Consider the following 22,955-nt stretch of genomic DNA (forward strand, 5'->3'; position numbering starts at 1 on the left):
GAAATTTCAGCGCGTCTGCGAAATTTCACGTTATTGTAGAAAAATCAGAAACTTGAGATGTTAAGGCATGAGTGATGGCGCGGTCTTGTCAAGGCCAATATGAGCGCTCGCACGCCCTCTTATTTTTCCATCTCCAGACTTCCCGTAGACATGTTTTGTGAGAGGCTGAAAAAAAACTATCTTTTTTTTCACGGCAAGAGCGCGGGCGTGCCTTGGTTACGACCAATCTGAGCATCTCTTCACACGAATAGTACTGGTTTTCTCTTTTTTCCTCATGTGAGGGATAACTCCAACACATCCACAATGCATTTAATTGCATCTCTAGATTGTAATCTCTTTCATGTTTAAGTTTTAATATGATGGTTGATTAACGAAAACATTCATGTACATATAATTACACAACATAACCAAATTTCCATGCTAATAATTGGGAATGACCATCAAATAAGGATTTCTGATTTTCCATCATCAACGTTTCCTTAAATAGGAAGTTTGCTGCATAAATTATAAGAAAAAAGAGATTGGTAAAACGAAAAACAAATCTAAGATAAAAATGGCTAACTGGATCAATTGACATTGAAAAAGAAATGATCTCATCCGAAATCAGAACGTTACTTGAGCAAATTTCATAAAACTTGACAGTTACCTAACAATTGGCCACTGCGAGGGAGATAAGCACGCACAGAATCTTTCCTAATTTGTAGTGATTTTTTTTAGTTTCTTTCATTCTGGTGTTATATAAATGGACACATGTCCAAAATATTTTGTAAGGTGTAAAAGTCTCGGGCTCAAAAATAAAAATACCACGTGTTATAAGTGTGTATATATTATCCATCTGGCCATCTATATAAAACGAGGCTTTGAAGTTTGATCAACATTCAAGCTCAAAACTCTCTCCTACAGGCTCCCCTCAGCGTTTGGCACACACACACAATATAATGCTGAACTTGGGTTCACCTTCAATTTATATAATTTTGTTTTCTCTTCTTCTTCTATCATATTTTCCAGTAGAGAACATTCAAGTTCATGCTACAACGCCTTTACCTAAAAATGTAAAAGTCCCAGCTATTTTTGCATTTGGAGATTCAATCGTTGATCCTGGTAACAACAACCACCTGCCTACATTAGCCAGGAGCAATTTTCCTCCATATGGTAAGGATTTCATGGGTGGAAGACCAACTGGACGGTTCAGCAATGGAAAGATTCCTACAGACTTATTAGGTAATTTAACTACTGACAGTAGTAAAAGCCATATATATATACCAAAATTTTAGAAATTAGTAATAACTATTCATGGTATATGGGATATTGACTTTTGAAAAGTTCGTAATAAACATGAAAATGTTTTTGAACGTCCAGTGAAAGAACTTAGTATAGCTGTATGCCTGTTAGCTTCTATATAGTATAGAGGAACTCTATGAAACAATTTTAAAAGGACTAGTGTATGTACAAACCACCTCACAAGCAGAGAATTTGTTTCTTTGTTTGTTTGGTTTAAAAAGGTTCACTTGACGCATTGAAGGAGCAATTCCCACTATGGCACTTGTGCAACTCATTTACGTATTATTGCTTCTAAACATTAATCATTGATTGTCAGTCTAATATGTTTGTCATCACTCATAAGTCATAAGAGGTCTTACTTACTGAGCAATATAAATCTTCGATATAATTCACATGAATTATGTCTATGTCATTTTGCAATATCCCAAGTTCCCACCTTAACTAGTGCAAGGATATGATTTAAAATTTCAAAATGAAAGGCCCATGGTCGGGGTCTGCGCCAATCGAAATTAATCAGATCTCTGGGCGGGGGCCACTACATAAAAGCAAATACCAGCCTCTCTAATGTCGTAATGATTTTCCTCCTTCTTGCCAGTTGATGCATTGGGAATTAAGAAATTTTTACCTGCTTACAATGATCCAACCTTAAAACCAGAAGACCTCCTTACAGGCGTGAGCTTTGCTTCTGGTGGTTCAGGATTAGATCCATTCACAGCTCAACTGTTGGTATTTATTTTCTATCTATCTATCTATCTTTTTTTTTGTGATTTTTTAAGATTTAAATAAAAAATAATGGATCACTTACAAGTTAAAACAATACACCCCCACCCCACCCACACACACACACCACAAAAGTAAATTTAATACATATATAAAAATGTTGAACCATACGAAATTCTTTAAAATATTTACTAATTGAGAAAATTGAGTGTGTGTAGTACATGTACATTTCGTAAATTTTTTTAAATGTTCTAATTATTTCGTTTGTTGGAATGGCTTTTTGTAATAGGGCTACCCGAACAATTAGAAATGTTCAAAGAGTGTATAATTTGAAGGCGACCACCGGAGAAATAAGGACAGCAAGCATTTTGAAGGACAGTATATATTTTTAGTGGCCGGGAGCAACGATCTATCAATCAACTATTTTGATACTACTTTTAGGAGAAGTAGTTATGACATTCCATCTTACACAGATTTCTTGATCCAAAAGGCTTCTAATTTCATTCAGGTAAACTTTCTCAGTTTAGTCATAACTATCATATCATATTTGACCAATATAAAAAGTTGCTCTATTTATCAAGAACATAATTCTCGACAAATACATTAAACTTTGATATGTAGCCATCATTATTATTTTTTTTTTTTCTTTTTCGGAAAATTTTGAAGGAGCTTTATGATTTGGGAGCACGGAGGATTGGGGTATTAAGCGCTCCTCCAGTTGGATGTTTGCCAGAACAGAGAACTCTAGCAGGCAATATAGAAAGAGAATGTCAAGAAATGGAAAACCAAGCAGCAATTTTGTACAACTCCAAGCTATTTCCAGCACTTCAAGAATTAAGTAACAAGTTGCAAGATGGAAAAGTCACCTACTTAGATATATACAGCCCCCTACTTGATATCATAAAGTACCCTAATCGTTACGGTAATTACATTTGTTTTCTTCACCTGTCGTTGTCTTCAATCTTCATTACCATCATCAGAACTCAGAAGTACCAACAAATTTTAGGATTAATTAGACTTACCTTCCATTATTAGTTGCAATTAGTGTTATTTCCCCATTTTCAAAAATATTAGTAATACCAGTCTATGATTGAAAATGGAAAATAACACTTATGGCAACTAGTAATAAAATAAGTCTAACTAACCCAAAAATTTAAGTTGCTCACTGTATCCCATTTCTATAGTTTTGTATTCCGGCCTACTGAGAATGTAGCGTTCAGCCCAATTGCTCACTGTATCCACATAATCCAGCATAACTTGACCCCCGGCCCAGCATAACTTGACCTATGCAACTATCCCCCGGGCCGGGGTAGAATTTTGAATTCTCCACTGCGGCTCTGTGATCAAGAATTTTGAATTCGTCACCTCTGAAGCAGTGATGACGGATAAGGATGCACATTGCCTCTATTTCAAAAAACACATAAACAATTCGCAAGTTTTAACCAACATATAAGATTTGAGCCCTTTATTTGCTACTAATCTCTCGTATGTATGGCTTTACTAATTTTAGGGTTTGAAGTTGGGGATAGAGGATGTTGTGGCACTGGAAACATAGAGTTTGCCGTATTATGTAACACTCTGGAACCAACAACTTGTCAAAATGTCTCCAACTATGTATTCTGGGATACCTATCACCCCCACACAAAAAGTCTACCAGGTGCTAGTGGACTTCCTTCTCAAGAAATATATGGAAGTTTTATTTTGAAGTGCGACCAACCATGCCAATTCTTTAGATCTATTTGTTTCAGATCGATTAAGATCGATTGTCCCTATCTAATCAAATTAAATGTTTCTTTACCTCTAAATCTCTAATTTGATATTTGTATATATCTCCTGTTTGTATCCCATGATGGTCAATAATGCGATCAACACGATGTGTTTTTTTTAATTCTGCTCGTGAATTCCATGAATTACTTTTTTTTTATGTCAATATACATTATACAAAGTTAATGAGGGTCCAGTGGTCCGCTAGGTTTTTGTTGATTGTAGAAAATATAGCCAAACCGTTTCTGGGTAGAAAATGGATCAGTGAACCACTGCCCACATTTTTAAGAATGAAATAATTGATTATGTTTTTTCGACATACAACATTTTAAATTTTCCAAATGACTCTATTTTTCGCAATAATTGATTTAAGCATTTAAGCTTAAATAAAATTTTCTTATTATATTTTGCAACCTTCTTTTGGCATCTTTAAAATTTTCCAAATGAACTCATTTTGTGCAGGATTGTTATGGTGGAAAGATAACATGCACAAAATCAAATCGCAAGTAAATTTGTAGAGTGAAATATAAATCATTATATAAACTGTTGTATATGGATCTCTCATTATATATAATTCCGACAACTTCGCTATATACCATTTATCTTGTAGCTAATTACAACAACTTCATTACATTTAAGTTTAATAATTGTTAACTCGTACATAAAACCAGATTTAGAACCAGATTCAAAAAGGGTACATAAAACCAAATTCATAACCAGATTCAGATAGGGTAAGCACACAAGGCCATAGGCGATTTGTGTGGCACACTCGACCAGGTTAGATTTTCTTTGGGATTGAGATTAGATAACATCTCATTAACACTGTTTGCTTCCTTTGTTATAAAAAAATATAGCTATCAATATTTTTTATTTTGGAAACTAAATCTAACAAATCCACAATAAAGAGAATATGCAAAAACTCAAATTCCTTTCCGACAAATAAAAGATGTCAATCGCTAATCCAGCAACAACCGAGTTTGTTTGTATTTTCAGTCACTATAGACACTGGCTTGTTAGTTGAACACCCTTTACAACTGTATAAAGTAGGATCAAAACCATTGTTCTTCCCCTTTATTTCAACGCCATTAAAATTGTTGTCATCATAATGTATGACTAAGTGCTCGTTAGCTCTCAAACAATCAAAGAATCGTTCTTTAACCAAGAAACAATTAATAAAATTGATAAAATCTCAAAGTACTTTTTACAAAATAGGCGTCCATAAATATAAACGAATAAAGACTGTAGTGACCTAATTCCTACGGAAAACAAAAGACCTGACTAAAAATAGCCCAAGGGCGTGCACCCCCTCTAATAGATCAAACCAAGGGCATGTGCCCCTCAACTGGAAGTAGTCAAACTACCAAAACCCACCAGCATATACTACCAAAACCCACCAGCATATACGCATCTGCTAGATCCTGTACGGCATCACATCATCATCCATGCATGAACCTCTTCCATAACCAGTGTTGCTTCCATACACGCGCTCAGTCATCTCCTCAATTTGGGCCCTTTTTGTTCTGGGACCAAAAAGAGTACAAAGATAGACATAATGAGCTCCTACCCGGAAAAGAATGCAAATATACCATATTTTGAATGGCAGAGCATTGAGAGGAAGGCTCGTACAATCACAAACGTGAAAAGCAAGTTGACACACACACTGTTACACTTTGTCTAGCCGGCCATGCCTTCAGTGGGAACGTCTCGCTTGGGATTAGCTATCCCAGTGTGACCATGCTGTTAGGAATATACAACTTAATTGTACTTACTCTTTACCAATTACCAAACTATACAAACCTTTTGTCTTGTATGTGTCTTGTATTTCTTAGTTAAATGCGAGCCTAGTGTAGATACACTATGTCCTTAAGACAAATTTACCAAACTTACTCACAGTGCTTGAAGGTTGATAGGAAACTGTCTCCCAAGATAGAACAAATTTCTTTCTATAAAAAGCTAGCACTTCAATTCTATAGAATCAGCGAACACAACATAGTATTTGACTAAGAATAAAGGGAGAAGAGAAATATCAGAACTCTATGTGATCTGGTGTGTCTTGTTGTATGCAGATAAAAGAAAACAATAGAAGACAAGGACAGAATAACAGGTAATAACCTCTTGGGATTAAGTGTCTCTTTGAAAAGATTTAGCAGCCCTTCAAATGGACACAGAAAGGCAATTAGCGATGGCGTCTTCCTCCCAGATTCAATGGTTAACGGTCCACACTTTTTCTAACTTTGCACTAGAATAGACTACCCTCTAGAGCGACAATATAACTCTCGGCTACCGGCGGGAAGAGAAGAAGAAGATTGAAGCAATAAAGACTTATCGTTTCGTTGTAGGTTTAGGGTGTACGCGACTATTTCAACAACAAACCTATTTCATTTACATGGTGGCGGGATGACAAATTGTCTCATTCGATATCGATCTCAATAGAAAGACACGAAGTTCTATCTCGTCCGTCCTTTCTAACACATGTAAAGATACCTATATATATATATATATATATATATAGAGGTGATCCATAACCATGACATGGATTGTCCCTTGCTCAAAGTCGGTTTCACAAAACCAAGTTTGATGTAGAGAATTAGCAAACCGAAACTTGAGAGAAACACTAAAACATGTTTAGGGAATAGGTACACCACGACCAAACTTGTGAACAAAGTAGATGGAGACCTTGGTTGACAACACATTCACTGCCCATGGTTGATGACAGATGAATATAATGGCTTTGCATCCTCCCTCCAAATCCAAAGCATTTGATATATAGCGAAGGAGTTTAGCAGGAAGAATACCTGACATATTTTATTGGTGGTTAGGAAATGTGGGACTAAACACACACACAAGTATTTGAATTTGTTACATGAAGATTCCAAAATCCCCACTAAAAATATTTATAGTCCCCCACTATTTTGGAATAGGATATTACAAAAAGAAATGGGTTAACGAAATGTAGAGAGAATCCGAAAAACATCTAATAAGATACCGGTGTGCGCCCACACAAGTCGCCTTCATAGGGTAACATGTCTTATAATCCGGAAAGTGGTGGATTAAAAATCTTTGAACCAACATTCCCTGAACAAAAATTAGGACATGGGCACATAACTTTCATTTTGTCCGGTTTTGTTGTGGTTATATATACTGGGATTTTAAAACGCACAATGTTAAGTAACTACATTCTTAAGTACACTAAAAGGACTTAAAGGAGATATTTAGAATTAAATATCCATAGAGAGAACACCCACTAACCAGTTCTACATTGAATCATGGATATCCATCAATGTAGATAGATAGAGTTAAAATACTTATCTATAAATAATAATGGACTATTTCCATTAAGAGTAAAATAACTCATCCAAAAATATTCAAGTTATAAATTTTACAAAAAATGCTATCTAGTCATAGGGTGGGGCGTAATCTCAAATAAAGACAATAGCATACAAAGAGCAACTAGGTGACTGTTTTTCCCTTTGAACCTACTTCATGGGATCTCAATCCACATCACTTGGGTGGGTTTATCGATTGTAAGCCCTTTATCTAAGGCAAAAGTCCCATCCCCTAACATTAGTATCGGTTTTATAAACTTGTCTCTGTTAAGTGGCTTTTGTCGGAGGATCGGCCAAATTTTGTGTTCGACCTCACATAATCTAGAGCCACAACTCAGATTCCATTTTTTGCTTTATAACCGTATTCTCGGGCGAATATGCTGCTTTTTTCCCATTATACAATTTGCTCTTTGCCTTTGCTATTGCGGCACGGCGATAATTTCCCAAAACCATGCTTTTTGGAAGCGGTTTTGTACCAATAGGAAGATCGCCAAGAGGTTTCTGGATATTCTACAATTGGCTATTGCTTTATCTAAAAAGCAATAAGCTCGGACAATGGACTCCATGGTTGAACGAGCTATCAAGGTCTTTAGAAGATTTAAAATCCACCAGGGTGAAAATATAACCACTAGTGGACTTGATATCATGAGAATCGGATATCCGTTTGCATCACAATAACCTCTATAACAGGTGGAGTTTGTCTAAACCTTATGCGTATATAATTCATTGTTCCTCTCAAGTACTTGGCTAATCTCTAATGATTTTGGGATGTTCCTCACTGGGACAATGAGTGTATCCTATTACCGCTAAAATGCATAAAAAATGTCGGTCTAGTGCAATTCATATAGATACATGAGACTACCAATAATTTGGGCATATCAAACTACGAATTACACCATGTTGAGCATTTTTTGAAAGTTCACTATTTGCCCCATAAGGTATCGACCACGGGCTTACTATCATAAAAGTTAAACTTCTTCAAAACATTTCTCAACATAATGCTCTTGTGGCGTATATAGCCATCAAACTTTTACGATTTTGATGATTTTGACCATTCAACCATCACCGGTTCTCCCAAATCCTTCATTTCAAATTGGGAGGATAAAAACATCTTGGTGTTTCTCACAACATCAAGGCTAGGACTCATGATTAACATGTCATCCACATATCCAACCGGATAATCACATATGTATTCACATCAAAAGATTTAAAGTAAATACATTTATAAGAATCATTTATGTGATATCCATTAGACATCATGGAATTTATCAAACTTTTCATGCCATTGTTTTGAAGGCTTGTTTCAACCCATATAAAGACTTAACTAACTTTGCATACTTTATGCTCATTTGTACGGACTATCGTGCCCTCAAGATGCCCATCATATATATTTCTTCATCAAGATCACCATTGAAAAAAAATGAAAGTTTTACATCCATTTGATGAATAAATAAATTATGAATAGCAGCTAGAGCCATTAGAACTCTTATAGAAGAAATCCCTAATATTCATTGCAATGGGGGGCATAAGTATCAATTTAATAGTCAATGTCCATCTTTCTTAGGGGAGAACCCATTTTTTATGTTGACTACAAGTCTAACCTTGTATTTCTCAATGGAACCATCTAGTTTCAATTTCTTTTTGAAGATCCACTTGTAGCATATTCAGTTTTACCGAGGGAGGTAGATCAACTATCTCCCATTGTGTGATTAGCTATAATCGAGAATCTAGCTCGAGTGTATAGCATCCTTCATAAAAGGTGCATGAGAACCGATTGCCTCATTATACGGAAGGGATCATCATCAAGAACAAATGTGTAAAGTCAGAAAAAAAAAAAATTGGTGGATTTGCAATTCTTTTACTCTCCGAATTTCTTGTTGATAAAATTCGAAGGAAGTTGATTGTTGTTCACTAGGGCTACCAACTCTGATCAATGCCAATTTTCAAAGGAAACAAATTCTCAAAAAAATCAAAATCCATTTTTACTCTCTATAATAGTGTTAGCATCGACAAGGTTATTATCGATTTTACTACTAAAATCTATATGGGAAATATACTATTATGAGCATAACCAATGAACATACAATCAATAAGTTTTTGTTTTCTAGGTCCAATATAATTTTCTATTTTTTAGGTTGAGTTCACAAGAACTGATTACTAAAGACACCCCCATTTTTTTAAGTATGTAGGGTATTTCAAACATGACCTTTCCATAACTCATATGGTGTCTTATTGGGTTTTCTTGTTGGGTATCCTATTGGAACTCAGATATGGCATGCGGATAGAAATTGCTTCCCCACAATAACATTTTTGTCGAATTTTAGAACTTACAAGCATAGCATTCATCATCTCTTTTAGTTCACGTTTTTCCGTTCCTGCTACTCCATTAGACTTCGAGGTATGTATGGTGGAGTAGTCTCATGAATAATGCCACTCTTGTCACAAAAGTCCCGGAAGGGGTTAGACTCATATTCTCCACCCTATCGGTTTAAATGTTTAAGTCTCTTAATCTTACGATTAAAATTTGGTTTTCAACCCGACTTTGACTTGAGAAACATCTCAGCCCAACGCCTCATGCTTGTGTCTAAGTAAATATACCATGGTGTACCAGAGAAGTCATCTATGAATGTAATATAATAAAACTTCCCCTAAGAGCAGACATGGTACTTCCGAATTCACCCAAATCCATTATGAATAAGAGTTAGTAATCAGTTTTATCTCTAGACACCACATTGATGTTGTTGGTTTCTTGTTGGCTTTAGTTACTGGTAACAAGACATATCTCACATTTATCATTAGAAAAATCAGAAATATTAGACAATAAACCACATGCTTTCATCCTTTTCATATCTTGAACATTCACATGTCCTAGTCTACCATGCCATATATTAAAAGAGTCAAGCAAATAAGCGGCAGATTCATTCTTATTAATAATAATGTTGTCAAGTACATTCAACATGAAAAGACCATTTTGTTATTACAATAACCTTTACCAACAAAACCCTCATTCTTTTGTCGAACAAACTTGTCACTCTCAAAAGTCACCTGCAATCGCCTTTTCCTTTTCAGTAGGGACCCGAAATCAGATTCGGCGAATCTTGGGGAACATGAAGAACATTACTAAGTGAAAGGGTTTTCCCGAAGTTAACCGAAGAACCTTGCTGTTCCCCTCAACAGAACGGACCTAGAGTCACCCATATAGACCTTTTCATCTTTCACTAGTATGTAATCCGAGAAGGCTTCAACATCACCACGGGCGTGGCGGGTGGCACCGAATCTAGTACCCGGTTCCTCTTCCCGGTGGCTATGAACGTGACCACGGCACGGCGAACAACAATATCATCTCCTCAACTAGATTAGCATTGGGAGGATCATCGGTGTCTTTCTTTGAATAAAGACCGAAAAGCCCCTATGTCGAGGTTTACCACAAACATAACAATTTCCATTGCGGCATTACCACTCCGTTTAAAAGAAGTGCCTTTGACCTTGAAATTCTTATTTTTGTTGGACTTCGCTTCTTAGAGGTTTTGTTAGATTTCTTTGGGATTACCTTCAACGATATTGGCTTTAGAATGAAATTCCTTAGACAACACCTCATCCCGAAGTCTTGTTCTTTTCCTCATGTGAATGTGAATGATCACATCCTCAAGAGTCATCATGCCACGCTTATGCTTCATACTATTTTTATAGTGTTTCCAAGACTCGGGGAGTTTCTCAATCAAACATCCAAAGAACAAAGGATTCGGGTAAATTAATACCCTCGGTTTTCAAATCATTAATCAAGCCACATGAAAATCATGGATTTGAGACGTTACATCTCTATCCTCTCTCATATGGAACTTTAGAAAATTCCCAATAGCATATTTCTGAGTACCAGCATCCTCTATTATGTATTTCTTGTTCAAACTCTCCCAAATATCATGTGCATTCTTATTTGAACAATAAATATCAAAAATCTCATTGGACAAGGTACTCAAAATAGCATGACGACATACCTTATTCCCATTGAGCCAAGCAGCTTGATTTCTTTCGAAATCATTAGAACCCTCCATAGGTGCTGTATCAGTGAGATACTTTGCATAGTTGAGTACATCTAGGGCTGTGAATACCCTTTCTCTCCATCTCTTGAAGTGTGAACCGTTGAAGGATTCAATCTTTGACACATTAGGTAAATTGCGAGCATTCAGTAGAGGTGCAGCATCTCTCATAGACGAAGTTACTTCCATGACTCCAGAATTAGTTTCTTTGATCGGCGTGGTGTCAACAGGTGTAGACATCTTGATCTTTCCTTAAGATTGTTGTATGCAGATAAAAGAAAACAATAGAAGACAAGGACAGAATAAGCGGTAACCTGGTAAACCAAAGGATTAGGTCGTCCTTAAGGAAAGATTTAAGCCCCTTCCAATGGTGCGTAAAGGCGATGGCGTCTTCCCTCACGAGGATTCAATGGTTAACAGCAGTCTAACTTTGCACTAGAATAGACTACCCTCTAGAACAGCAATATAACTCTCTCTGGCGGCTGACAGGAAGAAGAGAAGAAGATTGAAGCAATAAAGACTTATCTGTTTCGTGTAGGTAAGAGAAGGGTGTAGCACGACTTCAACAACTTCTGTTTCGCTGGTTCTATAGTGGCAGCATGCACGACTTCTGTCTCAGTCGATATCGAGGCAGCAGCAGCACACGAGTTCTATCTCTGCGTCCTCTCTCTCTCTGTAATTGATACCCTCTATAGACACAGCAGTGTTTATATAGAGGTGATCCGGTTACCAGATGGGAGAAGGAAACCTCACAAAGTCGGTTTCACAAAACCAACTTGGAGTAGAACTCTAGCAAACCGAAACTTGCTGCAACACTAAAAAACCAGTTTAGGGAATAGGTAAACCACTACCCACTAGACAACCCCAGCCCAAGCCCAAGCCCACGCCACTGACAACCGGTTTCGGTCGGTTCGGCGGGGCATGGGCAGCGTGTGTGGCTTTGGGTGAGTCCTCCCTCCTAACACAAAAGCATTTGTACCCTAAGGGCACGCCCTTATGCTAGAGGTTCACCTCAAATACTTCACTACCTAGTGGTGGTTCACCAATGTGGGACTAAACAACACACAAGTATTTGAAATACACATGAAGATTCCAACATGTCTTTCTCTCCAAATTCATCCACTATTTATAGGTGAGTGGTGCCTCTTCGAAACAACACAGTGATTCTTGGGAAAAAGTAAGTAACTCTTTGAAAAGTCACATGTTTCAAAAGGACACACCATTTCGGCATTAAGCACTGTTTCGAACCAATGCCTATTTCGAAAGGTCACACCTTTTCAGCATGATGTACTGTTTCGAACCATTGCACATTTCGAAAGGTCGCACTTTTTCGGCATAATGCACTGTTTCGAACCAGTGCACCCTTTCGAAAAGGTTTTTCTCATTTTACGTACTATTTCAGGAGAAACCTATTTCATCTCAAGTGGGGTAACTTGGGAGACAAATTACTCATTCATATCGATCTCAATAGATTTGTGCAAATCCATTTTTCTAACACATGTAAAGACTGATATATATATATATATATATATATATATATATATGCAGACCATAACCATGACATGGATTGTCCCTTGCTCAAGTCATCTGAGTGTTAGTTTGATGCCTAGAATTGCAATTACTACTTGAGAGAAAAACATAAACACATGTTTCCAAAGAAGAGCACACCACGACCAAACTTGTGAACAAAGTAGATGGAGACCTTGGTTGACAACACATTCACCGCCTGTGATGACAAATGAATAGAGTGATGCATCACTTCCAAATCCAAAGTGATATATAGCGAAGGAGTTTAGCGGGGAAGAAGATTGACATATTTTATTTTTTGGTTAGGAAAGGAATTTAGTTTCCAAAATAAAATATATTGATAGCTATATTTTCGGTAACAAAGGAAGCAACGGTGTTAATGAGACGATCTCAATCCCAAAGAAGATCTAACATGATAGAGCATGCGCCCCACACACAAGTCGCCTTGTGTGGTTACCCCCTTCGAATCCGGACTCTTTCTAGTATAGAATGTAACCAAAATTAAAGTGAACAACAATTAACGTGGGCACATAACATGTTTTGTCGGTTTTGTTGTGGTTATATATCTTGGGATTTTAAAAACGCACAATCAAGTAACTACATTCTTCAGTCACTAAAAAGGACTAAAGGAGATCCTGTTAGAATTAAACAGACTTAGAGAGAACACCACACTAACTTAAGTTTATTGAATCATGGAAATAATGAGATAGAGAGAAATCTTATTAATTGAGTTTAGTCTGAATGGGAGGAGGTTACTTTTATATATAACTAGGTAACCTCCTTTCCAAGATAAAGGATTACCAGGATAAACACCAAAATAAAGGATTATAAAGGATTACAAGGATAAATACCAAGATAAAAGATTACCAGGATAAACACCAAGACAAAGGATTACCAGGATAAACACATATAAGGAGGTGTCCCATATGGGCTCAATGGTGGGCATCCATATAGGCCCACTGATTTCATAACACTCCCCCTTGGATGTCCACCATTCTTGTGGAAATTCTGGTGGATACATCTTTTGTAGCATTCTTCCAAATTCACTATAACTATCCAATGACAGTTGCCTCATTAAAACCTTACTAAGGAAAAACCTAATGGGAAAAACCAAATCGAAGGAAAAAGAGTACAACATTCTTCAGAATCATTGAAATAGTATTGGGACTTGCTTAATAATGCCTCATTAAAACCTTTACTAGGAAAACCCAGTGGGATAAAACCTAGATAAGGAAAAAGAGTACAGTGCATATGCCATGGGATACATTCTTCAGGATGCTCCCCCTGTTCTATTTCTCCCCTTGATAAAAACAAGTCTTTACATGACTTGGTGGGACACATTCTTCAAGATGCTCCCCCGTTTTCTATTACCCCCCTGATAAAAACAAGTCTTTACATGGCTTGGTGGTGAATTTTTCACGATTTAAGGAAACTATTATTGGTCAATTGCCAAGACATAGCTGCATATTTATTAATAAAAATTTAACTTGTTTGAGAGTAACCCTTCTGATGGTCAGATGGATAACCAAAGACTGCATAACCAACTAGATCATAGTCATTAGTAGAACCATAAGAATAAAATAGTTTCATACTAGTTATTCCATAAATATATATCAATATGTGTTTGACATCATTCCAGTGTTTAAGTGTATGTGCATAATTATATCTTGATAAGAAACTAATAGAAAATGCAATGATCTTGTGCATGTATTGTGCTAGATACATAAATGCTTCAATATCACTCAAGTAGAGTATTTTCAAGACCAAGAACTTCCTCATGTTCTTCCTTTAGTCGAAATGGATCCTTATCCAAATCCAAGTTTCGCACAACCATGTGCTTTGTCCATTTCATTTCAAAAATCTATAGTCAGCAGTTTTCTCCAATTCCTTAGGTGTCCCAATCAAGTTTATACCAACCAAACTTGCTACCACTATATTGAATCCAACCTCGGATTTTACTATGGGTCAACACCACGTTTTTCAAAGAGTTTAATTATGCTTGAATAGCAAATTCCAGATTGGCCAATCTTTCCTTTGTCAATAAAACACGTGGTTCATTTCTTTTTCATCATTGTCCTTTGATGTTCCAATAGCTATACCATAGCTAAATATGTCATCCATGACAAGTGCTTTCGTATCCACAATTCACCTGAACATGCATGAAATATTGAGATCGATCATTTCATTTTTAGGTACATATGCCTCTCCATGGGCAGCCATAGGCATTTCAATGAATTTGGACATTTGCACATTTTCATTATTTGTTTATGGAGCTCCATCCATTACCTGGCTATTATTTGGACAAGATGGTTCCTCAGTTCTTCTCTCCTAGGAGCACTCTCTTTGGATCCTATAGGTCAACCACGCTTTTAGCGTATAGTAGATTCATTTACCGCCATGTTTAGACCCTGTCCAAATGGAACATCAATTCTAGCTGGCATGTTCATGGTCACTTTTACCATATCATTAAATATTATGCATTTTCTCTGTAACCGCTAGCAAGTGTATCATTCTCCTTATCTCATATAGTCACATTCATTGTTTGGATCCTTAATGAAATGGTGGACGTTACTTCACGCCTTTCTTAGAGGAACCATTACTTTTCTCCCCCTAACGACGAGAAGACTATCTCATTAAATTGACAATCATGTAATATAGACTGTCTAAGTGAGCATCTTGCTCCCAACATTAGATATGATACATAATGTCTTTCTCATTTATGGGTAGAGTCTACCAAACATATATCCATAATATTTTTCTCCATTTATATATCCATACATTTTAACATAAAGCAAAATAAATTTGTAAAGATTGATACTAGCACAAGTATATTAAGAAAAATAAAACTTGAGATTCATAATAAGGAAATTCAAAATATTAACGACAATCATGGCCTAGACTTTCCATGAAGAGAACACAATTTTAACGGTAAACGTTCCATGAACTGGTAATTAATTGAATCATTGAATTAAACAGACTTAGAGAGGACACCACACTAACTTAAGTATATTGAATCATTGAGAGAATGAGATAGAGAAAAATCTTATTAATTGAGTTTACTCTGAATGGGAGGAGGTTTCTTTTATATATAACTAGGTAACCTCCTTTCCAAGATAAAGGATTACCAAGATAAACACCAAAATAAAGGATTACAAATGATTACCAGGATAAACACCAAGATAAAAGATTACCATGATAAACACCAAGCCAAAGGATTACCAGGATAAACACATATAAGGAGGTGTCCCATATGGGCTCAATGGTGGGCATCCATATAGGCCCACAGATTTCATAACCGATCCAACCTTTCTTTAATTCTTTCTCTCCTTTTTTTCAACAACAATGCATTTTTTTCCCCCGATAATACCTTATATATTAATAATCAACCTCCTAAACCACAACAGGGATAACATTGTCTGCCAGGATACACTGTGGTAGCTAACCCATTTGCTGCTGATGATGGTAAGTCTATTTCGCCAGCAAATGTGCCTCTCCATTATATCTCTTGCTAATCCACTTAAATTTACAAAATGAAAAAAAAGAGCTTAAGTTAACTACATAGTCTCTCAAACTCTCATACATCCAGGAGCAAGTATGGCTATTAAGTGCCTTAATAACCTCTGAGCAATCCCCTTCTACCCAAAAACATTCCACCCAGAAGCAAGAGCAAGCCCTATTACCACCTCAGCAACCACCATCTCAGCTTCCTCTGCTAACCTGGCTTGAAACCTTTTGATTCCTGCCCCTACTACTCTACCTTTAGAGTCCCAAGCAATTATTCCAGCTGCTGCCCCTCCTATAGTAACCTGGAAGGAAGCATCAAACCTAATGTTAATACAATCATTAGGAATAACATGAAACATAGATTCAAATTCAGATTGATCAAACGGAAACTCAGGAGGGATAGAAGTTTTATTTTGTAGGTTGCTTGCTGCAAGTCCAGTATAGCACTTGTAAGCCTCCACCTCACTTTTTTTGATAGTTATTTCTCTGTTTGGAGGTCTTTGTTCGAACTTTGCTTCATTTCTTATTTTCCAAATGTTGTATAGCAGATAGCAAGCTTGAACCCCAGCTTGGGATATGTGTTGGCTCTTGCTATTGCTCTAACTTAGGAATTTAGTAACTCATTCTTTGGCATTATTCCTGCCCTGACTCTCCATTTTCAGACCCAAGCCTGAGGAGAACCACAAAGCTCTAGACCATTCACAGTCAAAGAACAGATAGTTATCAGTCTCTAAAGTCTTGAAGCATAAGGGGCAAGAGAAATCCCCCAACATCTTCCTAGAAGCCAACCTATCCCCCATTGGTAAAGCATACATGTACACTTTCCAAAAGAACATATGGATATTGGTCGGGCAACCGGCTTTTCGAGAGAAACTTAACAAGATTATGGGAGTTAAAAGCTGGAACTCGCCCCTGTTGTATCCTTAGTTAGATACTTGTAGGCAGATTTCACTATGAATCTCCCAAACTTATCCTCACTCCAAATCATCATGTCCTTTCCAAGGCCCAAAGGTATGATCATAACCTCCTTGATTCTTACAGCTAGAAAAGGAGGGAATAAGGTTGTAAGCTTAGCCTCATCCCATCCAGTCCTATCCTCATGAAATAAGTCAGCCACATGGAGATCTTCAAGCCTGGGATCCTCCATTCCTAATTCTCTTAGAATCTTATGTTTGCCATTACAAACAACCCAAGGATCATCCAATATGGATGTGGAGGTACCACTATGAATCCCCCAGACCAACCCCCCACTAATGAGGTTGAAGATTCTATGTATGCCTTTCCAAAAGAATGAGGCATACCCAGGTGGTTTCCAAACATCCCCAATCCAGTTTTTTCCATATATGCTGGCAAGGGTTTTTGTCCATATAGAGTTTATATCAATAGCAGCTTTCTAAGGAAGCTTGGCTACCATAGCTAAATTCATATCCCTCATCTTTCTGAACCTCAATCCTCCTTCAGAATTGGGTTTGCATAAGTTGTCCCACCCAATGGTGGGGACACTTTTTGAATCTTTAGTACCATGCCAAAAGAAATCTCAACATGTTTTGTCTATTTTGTTACAGGTAGACACAGGAAGCATATATGTGGACATAGCATATAAAGGGGCGGCTTGTACCACAGACTGGATCAAAGTAGCCCTACCAGCCTGAGATAGTACCTTAGCCTTCCAACCTTTAATCTTGTTATGAATCTTGTCAACCAAGTAGTCAAAGTCCTCTGCCTTCTTTTAAGAGAGCATGATAGGGATGCCCAAATATTTATCTTTTGGGTCAAACATTTTCATCTTCCAGAACTTTTTCAGCTTGATTTTATTTCTGAAGTTGATATTTCTACTGAAAAATATGCTAGATTTATCAAAATTGATCAGCTGACCAGAGGCAGCTCAATAATCTTGAAGGATGTCCTTGAGGTGACCCCCATCCTCAAGATTGCCTCTGGTAAACAGGATCAAATCATCAGCATAGAGAAGGTGGGAGATAGGGGGAGAGGCTTTCCTTATCTTAATCCCATGGACTTTCTATTCAACCTCAGCTTTTGCAATCATCCTAGACAGGGCCTCAGACATGATGATAAAGAGGTAAAGTGATAATGGATCACCTTGTCTGAGGCCCCTTTCAGAGATAATCTTATTAAGAGGGCTCCCATTATTAAGCAAGACTTGGAAAGATACAGTGGATAGGCATTGTTGGATCAGAGTTCTCCATTTTTGGCTAAACCCCAGCCTCTCAAAGATATTGTCTACCAATGACCATTCCACCCTATCATAGGCTTTTGCCATATCCATCTATAAAGCAACCCACCCATGATTCTTATCTTTCATGTTTTTCATGTAATGAAATAGCTCACATGCCAAACCAGTATTATCTCCTATATTTCTCCTTTTAATGAAAGCCCCTTAAAAGGGTGAGACAATTTTATTTAAATGACTCTTAAGCCTATTGGCTAAGATTTTTGAAATCACCTTGTAACAGAAGTTGCAGAGACTGATAGGCCTAAAATTTGCCATAGTCTCAGGAATATTGATTTTGGGAATAAGAGCTATATAGGTTTCATTAAAAGTGGGGTTTAGCTCCCCCTTAGTGAAAAAGTCCTTCACAAAGGCAACAATACTATTGCCCACAATGTCCCAAGTGTTTTGATAAAAACACCCTTGGAACCCATCAGGCCCAGGGGCTTTTAAGCTTCCCATCTTTCTGACCACTCTCCAAATATTCTCATTTGTAGGAATAGCAGTCATAATCTCATTTTCCTTAGCAGTAATACAAGATTAAAGCAAGTTAAGAATACTGTCATTGGTTTGGGGATGGTCAAAGTTGAAGAGAGCTCTAAAGTAGGAATTAATGTTTTCCCCCACTTCAGCTCTCCCCACACTCCATCCTCCCCCATTCTTCTGAAGCTTCTCAATCTTGTTCTTCCTTCTTCTATAGATGGTTGATAGATGGAAAAATCTAGTATTTTTTCCTCCATCTTTCAACCAATGATTAATGGATTTCTGTTTCCAGAAACTCTCCTCCTTAGCCAACCAATCAAACAACTCATATTTTAACCCCTTGGCTCTTTCATAGTTGGTTAGGGAGAAAGGTTTGTTCAAAACATCCTCCAACTCTTTATTCACTTTTTTAATATTAGTGAAGATGTTACCAAACACCTTCTTATTCCAGATAGTGAGATGTTGTTGTGTCATATTATGCTTAAGGATCACATTAATATCAGGCATATCATGAGTAATAGAATTCCAAGCAGTATCAATCACAGGCATGCAAGAATTATCAGAAAACCACATATTATAGAATCTAAAAGGTTTCTCATGTTCTGTTCTATTGTCATCCTTAGCATTAAGATGTCTCATGATAGACAAGTGATCTGAAGTAGCATTAACAACATTATTAACTTGCATGTTTGGAAAAAGGAGAATCCAGGCATCAGTAGCCATAGCTCTATCTAATCTCTCTATGATATGGTCCTGCGGGGCTCTGTTATTACTCCAAGTATACTTAGGGCCATTAAACCCTAGATCAATTAGCCCAAGGTCATTAATCAACCCATTAAACTCAACCATGCTTTTATCAAAAAATACTTCTACCTCATATTTTTTCATCTAGAGATGTAATGGCGTTGAAATCCCCAAACAGACACCAAGGCCCAGGCACCAAGGTGGTAATATCCCTGAGCTCAGTCCAAACTTTATGTCTATTGCAAGCTAAAGGTTCTCCATATACAAAAGAAAAATACCAAGAATCATTACAAAGGTAGTGATTAAGTTTACCTGTCACTTGGTTCCGAGTTGCCCCCAAGATTTCCAGGTCCACTCCTTCTTTCCGAGTAATTGCAAGCCCCCACTCGGACCCATACAAATTTGGAAACCAAGCAACCCCTATACTTAACCATCCTACTAATCCCTTGCATCATATCACACCCAACCTTAGTTTCAGACAGACATACTATATCAAGATCAAACCTACCTATTAAGTCCTTTAGATTTTAAATTGCCGTAGAAGAACTGATTCCCTGGCAATTCGGACTTATATCATGGTCGACGAGGTATGCGTTGTTGGGACAGACTACATGACCCCCGGAGGAGAACCCGAGCCCCCACCTGCTTCGGACTCACCTGCCGACCTTTTTTGTTTTAGCATCATCACTTAAACCCCTAGCAAAACCTCTTGACTGAACTGAACATTCAGCCTTGCTCTGTTGCTTACCTTTGGAGGATCTCTTTCTTATCACTGACGAGTCATCAATAGCTATTGGCTTAGGCTGTGGGAACTTAATTTGAGAGATACTGTCCTCAGATTCATACCCACCACCTTCCAAGCTTCCTTGCACTAGATCCACAGGCGCATTTCCTATTGACACCTCCTCTTGCACTCCAACATTCTGGGGGACCCCCAAATTTTGACCAACCTCTAGTGAGTAATCATCTTCTCCCCATTCTGTAAAAGCATCCGATGGTATTTGATCCTCTGGAATATCTTGTCCCGAGATATCAGATGGAATAGTAGAATCTAGAGATCTATTTGAAATAGACGGTTCCGTCGATTCCACAGTGTCACTTGAGATACTTATAACTGGAGCTTCTTCATGAATAAGCATGTGTCCCAGACCTCTAGCACTTAGATCATCAGCCTCCCTTTTTGCCTTCTTTGATTGTTTTGCAACCATCCTTAGACAATATCTTTCCCATTCACCATCGTCCATTGTACCAAGCTTTTTGTCAGATCTTGTAAGCTGCTTCCATTTTGATCCCACACCAACCCATTGTTCAAAACCAGCACTCTGTTTAACAACCCCCTTGCTTTTTGCTCGAGACACCAAAGTTTTAAAACCTCGTCCACGTGGAGGTAGTCCAATAAATCTGAAGTTGGTTTGCTCTGGTCCAACTGGTGGAGTGGTTTGATTAATCCCATCGAACTTGGTATTCTCAAGAAAATGTATGATTGTCTTGGAACTAGGTGAGAGAAAAAACAGCGAGGCGTGATCATCCACAGATAGGGGTGGAATTTGAGTTGAGTAGCTTGGGCTTGGCTCGTTTAAGCTTGGCTCAAGCTCGTTCAGTTAACTAAATGAGCCAAGCTTGAGCCCATATTATAGCTCGCTTAATAAACGAAAGGGGGTGAAGCTTCGGCTCAATAAGCTCAAATACCATCATCCGCGATTGTAAAATAGCCGAAGCTACTTTCGGGCTTGGCTCTCAAAGCTCGGCTCATTTAAGCTCAGATCGGACTCGTTCATATAATATATGAGCCAAGCTTGAGCCTATATTAAAGCTCATTTAAATAAACGAGTTAAGCCGAGCTTAGTGAAACTCAGCTCGATTAGCTCGAATTCCACCCCTATCCATAGATATGTTTCTTGTTCCCAATGAACCATCCTTCAGAGCTAGAACCCCTAGCCATACATCTGTTTCTTCCAGAGAACCCGGTCTCTCCTCTTGGGCCTAATGAGATCCATTCATATTAGAGTCTTTATGCTGGTCCAGGTCTATCTCCGAAATACATAGGCCCCAGACTACTAAGGCCTCTCCAGGTTTCTCTGGCCCATGATCCGATTCCAAATTACCCTCTTGGGTCCCTATCTCTTGGGCTAGGGACGAACATACCATTCATTGGTCCACATCAGCCGAAAGTTGGCATTCCATCACTGTATCTCCAATCGTTACTGACTCAGTATTCCCCAAATCTGATCTTACCGTTCTGAAGTCTATCAGACCAGGTCGCGTCACCTCTATATCCTTTGTCCTGTTCTCCAACCCAGCAGCCACCTGAGATGCCCTTGGCGGTGTTGATAGGAGCCCCGCCCCTTGCCAGAGTCTTCTACCCGGTGAACCTCTGTTTCTAGCTGGAATCTGATCCAATCTAGATTTTTAAGGGGTGCCCGAGATAGTGACTGTGACAGGGTAGGAGGAAGCAGCTCCATTATAGAACACATTGGCTCTAAGAAGGAAGGATAAGTTGTTCTTGATATCCCTAGGGGATCTTCCCAACTTCCTCAAATCCACACTATGTTTTTATCTTATACTACAGTAATGCAGATCATGTCCAATACAACCACAGAAATAACAAAAAATGTCCAGTTTTTCATATTTAAACGTAACTGGAAAAACTTCCCCCAGCTCCGTGCACAGCTCTATCCCTTTAAGCAATCTCTCTTTGATATCCATTCGTACTCTAACTCTTGCAACTGGTTTTTTGAACTCAGACGAACAATAGAGGTCAAACCCCTTAACTTTGCCTAGATTCAACCCAACAGTTTTGACATTTTCCTCATTTATCCGATCTCTTGGAAGCCCATAGATTTGGACCGAGAAATCCACCCTATCAAACTTACGATCGGCTTCCAAGAGCTCTAAATATTTACCTTTTTTGATTGACAGAATAAATCCTTGTATCAACCAAGGACCATTCTGTCTGACATGATTATATTCATCCACATTGTCAAACACCATCTTGTATAAGCCTTTTGAAATCACTTCTATGTTTGTCTTGCCTTTTGTTTGTCAGCACCTGTGTACCTCCTCCGCAAATTCTTGCAGAGAGATATGCTTACCCCCATACAACTTGCCCACCAAAGTTGTATGTTCTATAGGGTCTGCTGCCAAGTTCTTGCAGCCGATCTCCACCACCTTTTTTTCTCTTGAGCAAAACAAGTTCTGCATGTCAACTTGAAGTTTCTCTATTCTTGCTCTGGTGGTTGTTACGTAAACGAATGCGGAAGCATGACAATTGGACAAAGAAGATTGAATGTAGTGATAGAAATCAATTAAAACACTTACCAATGCAAAGCGAATAACCAA

The 22,955-nt window shown here is 37.9% G+C and overlaps 2 pseudogenes across 1 annotated transcript; both read left to right on the forward strand.

Annotated features, from left to right (window-relative positions):
- The first annotated feature begins 878 nt into the window (after positions 1–878).
- LOC147519874 (GDSL esterase/lipase EXL3-like) overlaps positions 879–22,955 on the forward strand; it is a 36,907-nt pseudogene continuing 14,830 nt past the window's right edge.
- Positions 2,074–3,889, forward strand: LOC147519875 (GDSL esterase/lipase EXL3-like; annotated as a pseudogene). Its single transcript, XR_015214486.1, has 5 exons — positions 2,074–2,135; positions 2,220–2,224; positions 2,291–2,509; positions 2,668–2,923; positions 3,512–3,889. The product of XR_015214486.1 is annotated as a GDSL esterase/lipase EXL3-like (transcript).

This window comes from Coptis chinensis, chromosome 2 (genome assembly GCF_015680905.1).
Source record: "Coptis chinensis isolate HL-2020 chromosome 2, ASM1568090v1, whole genome shotgun sequence".
NCBI classification, from domain to species: Eukaryota; Viridiplantae; Streptophyta; class Magnoliopsida; order Ranunculales; family Ranunculaceae; genus Coptis; species Coptis chinensis.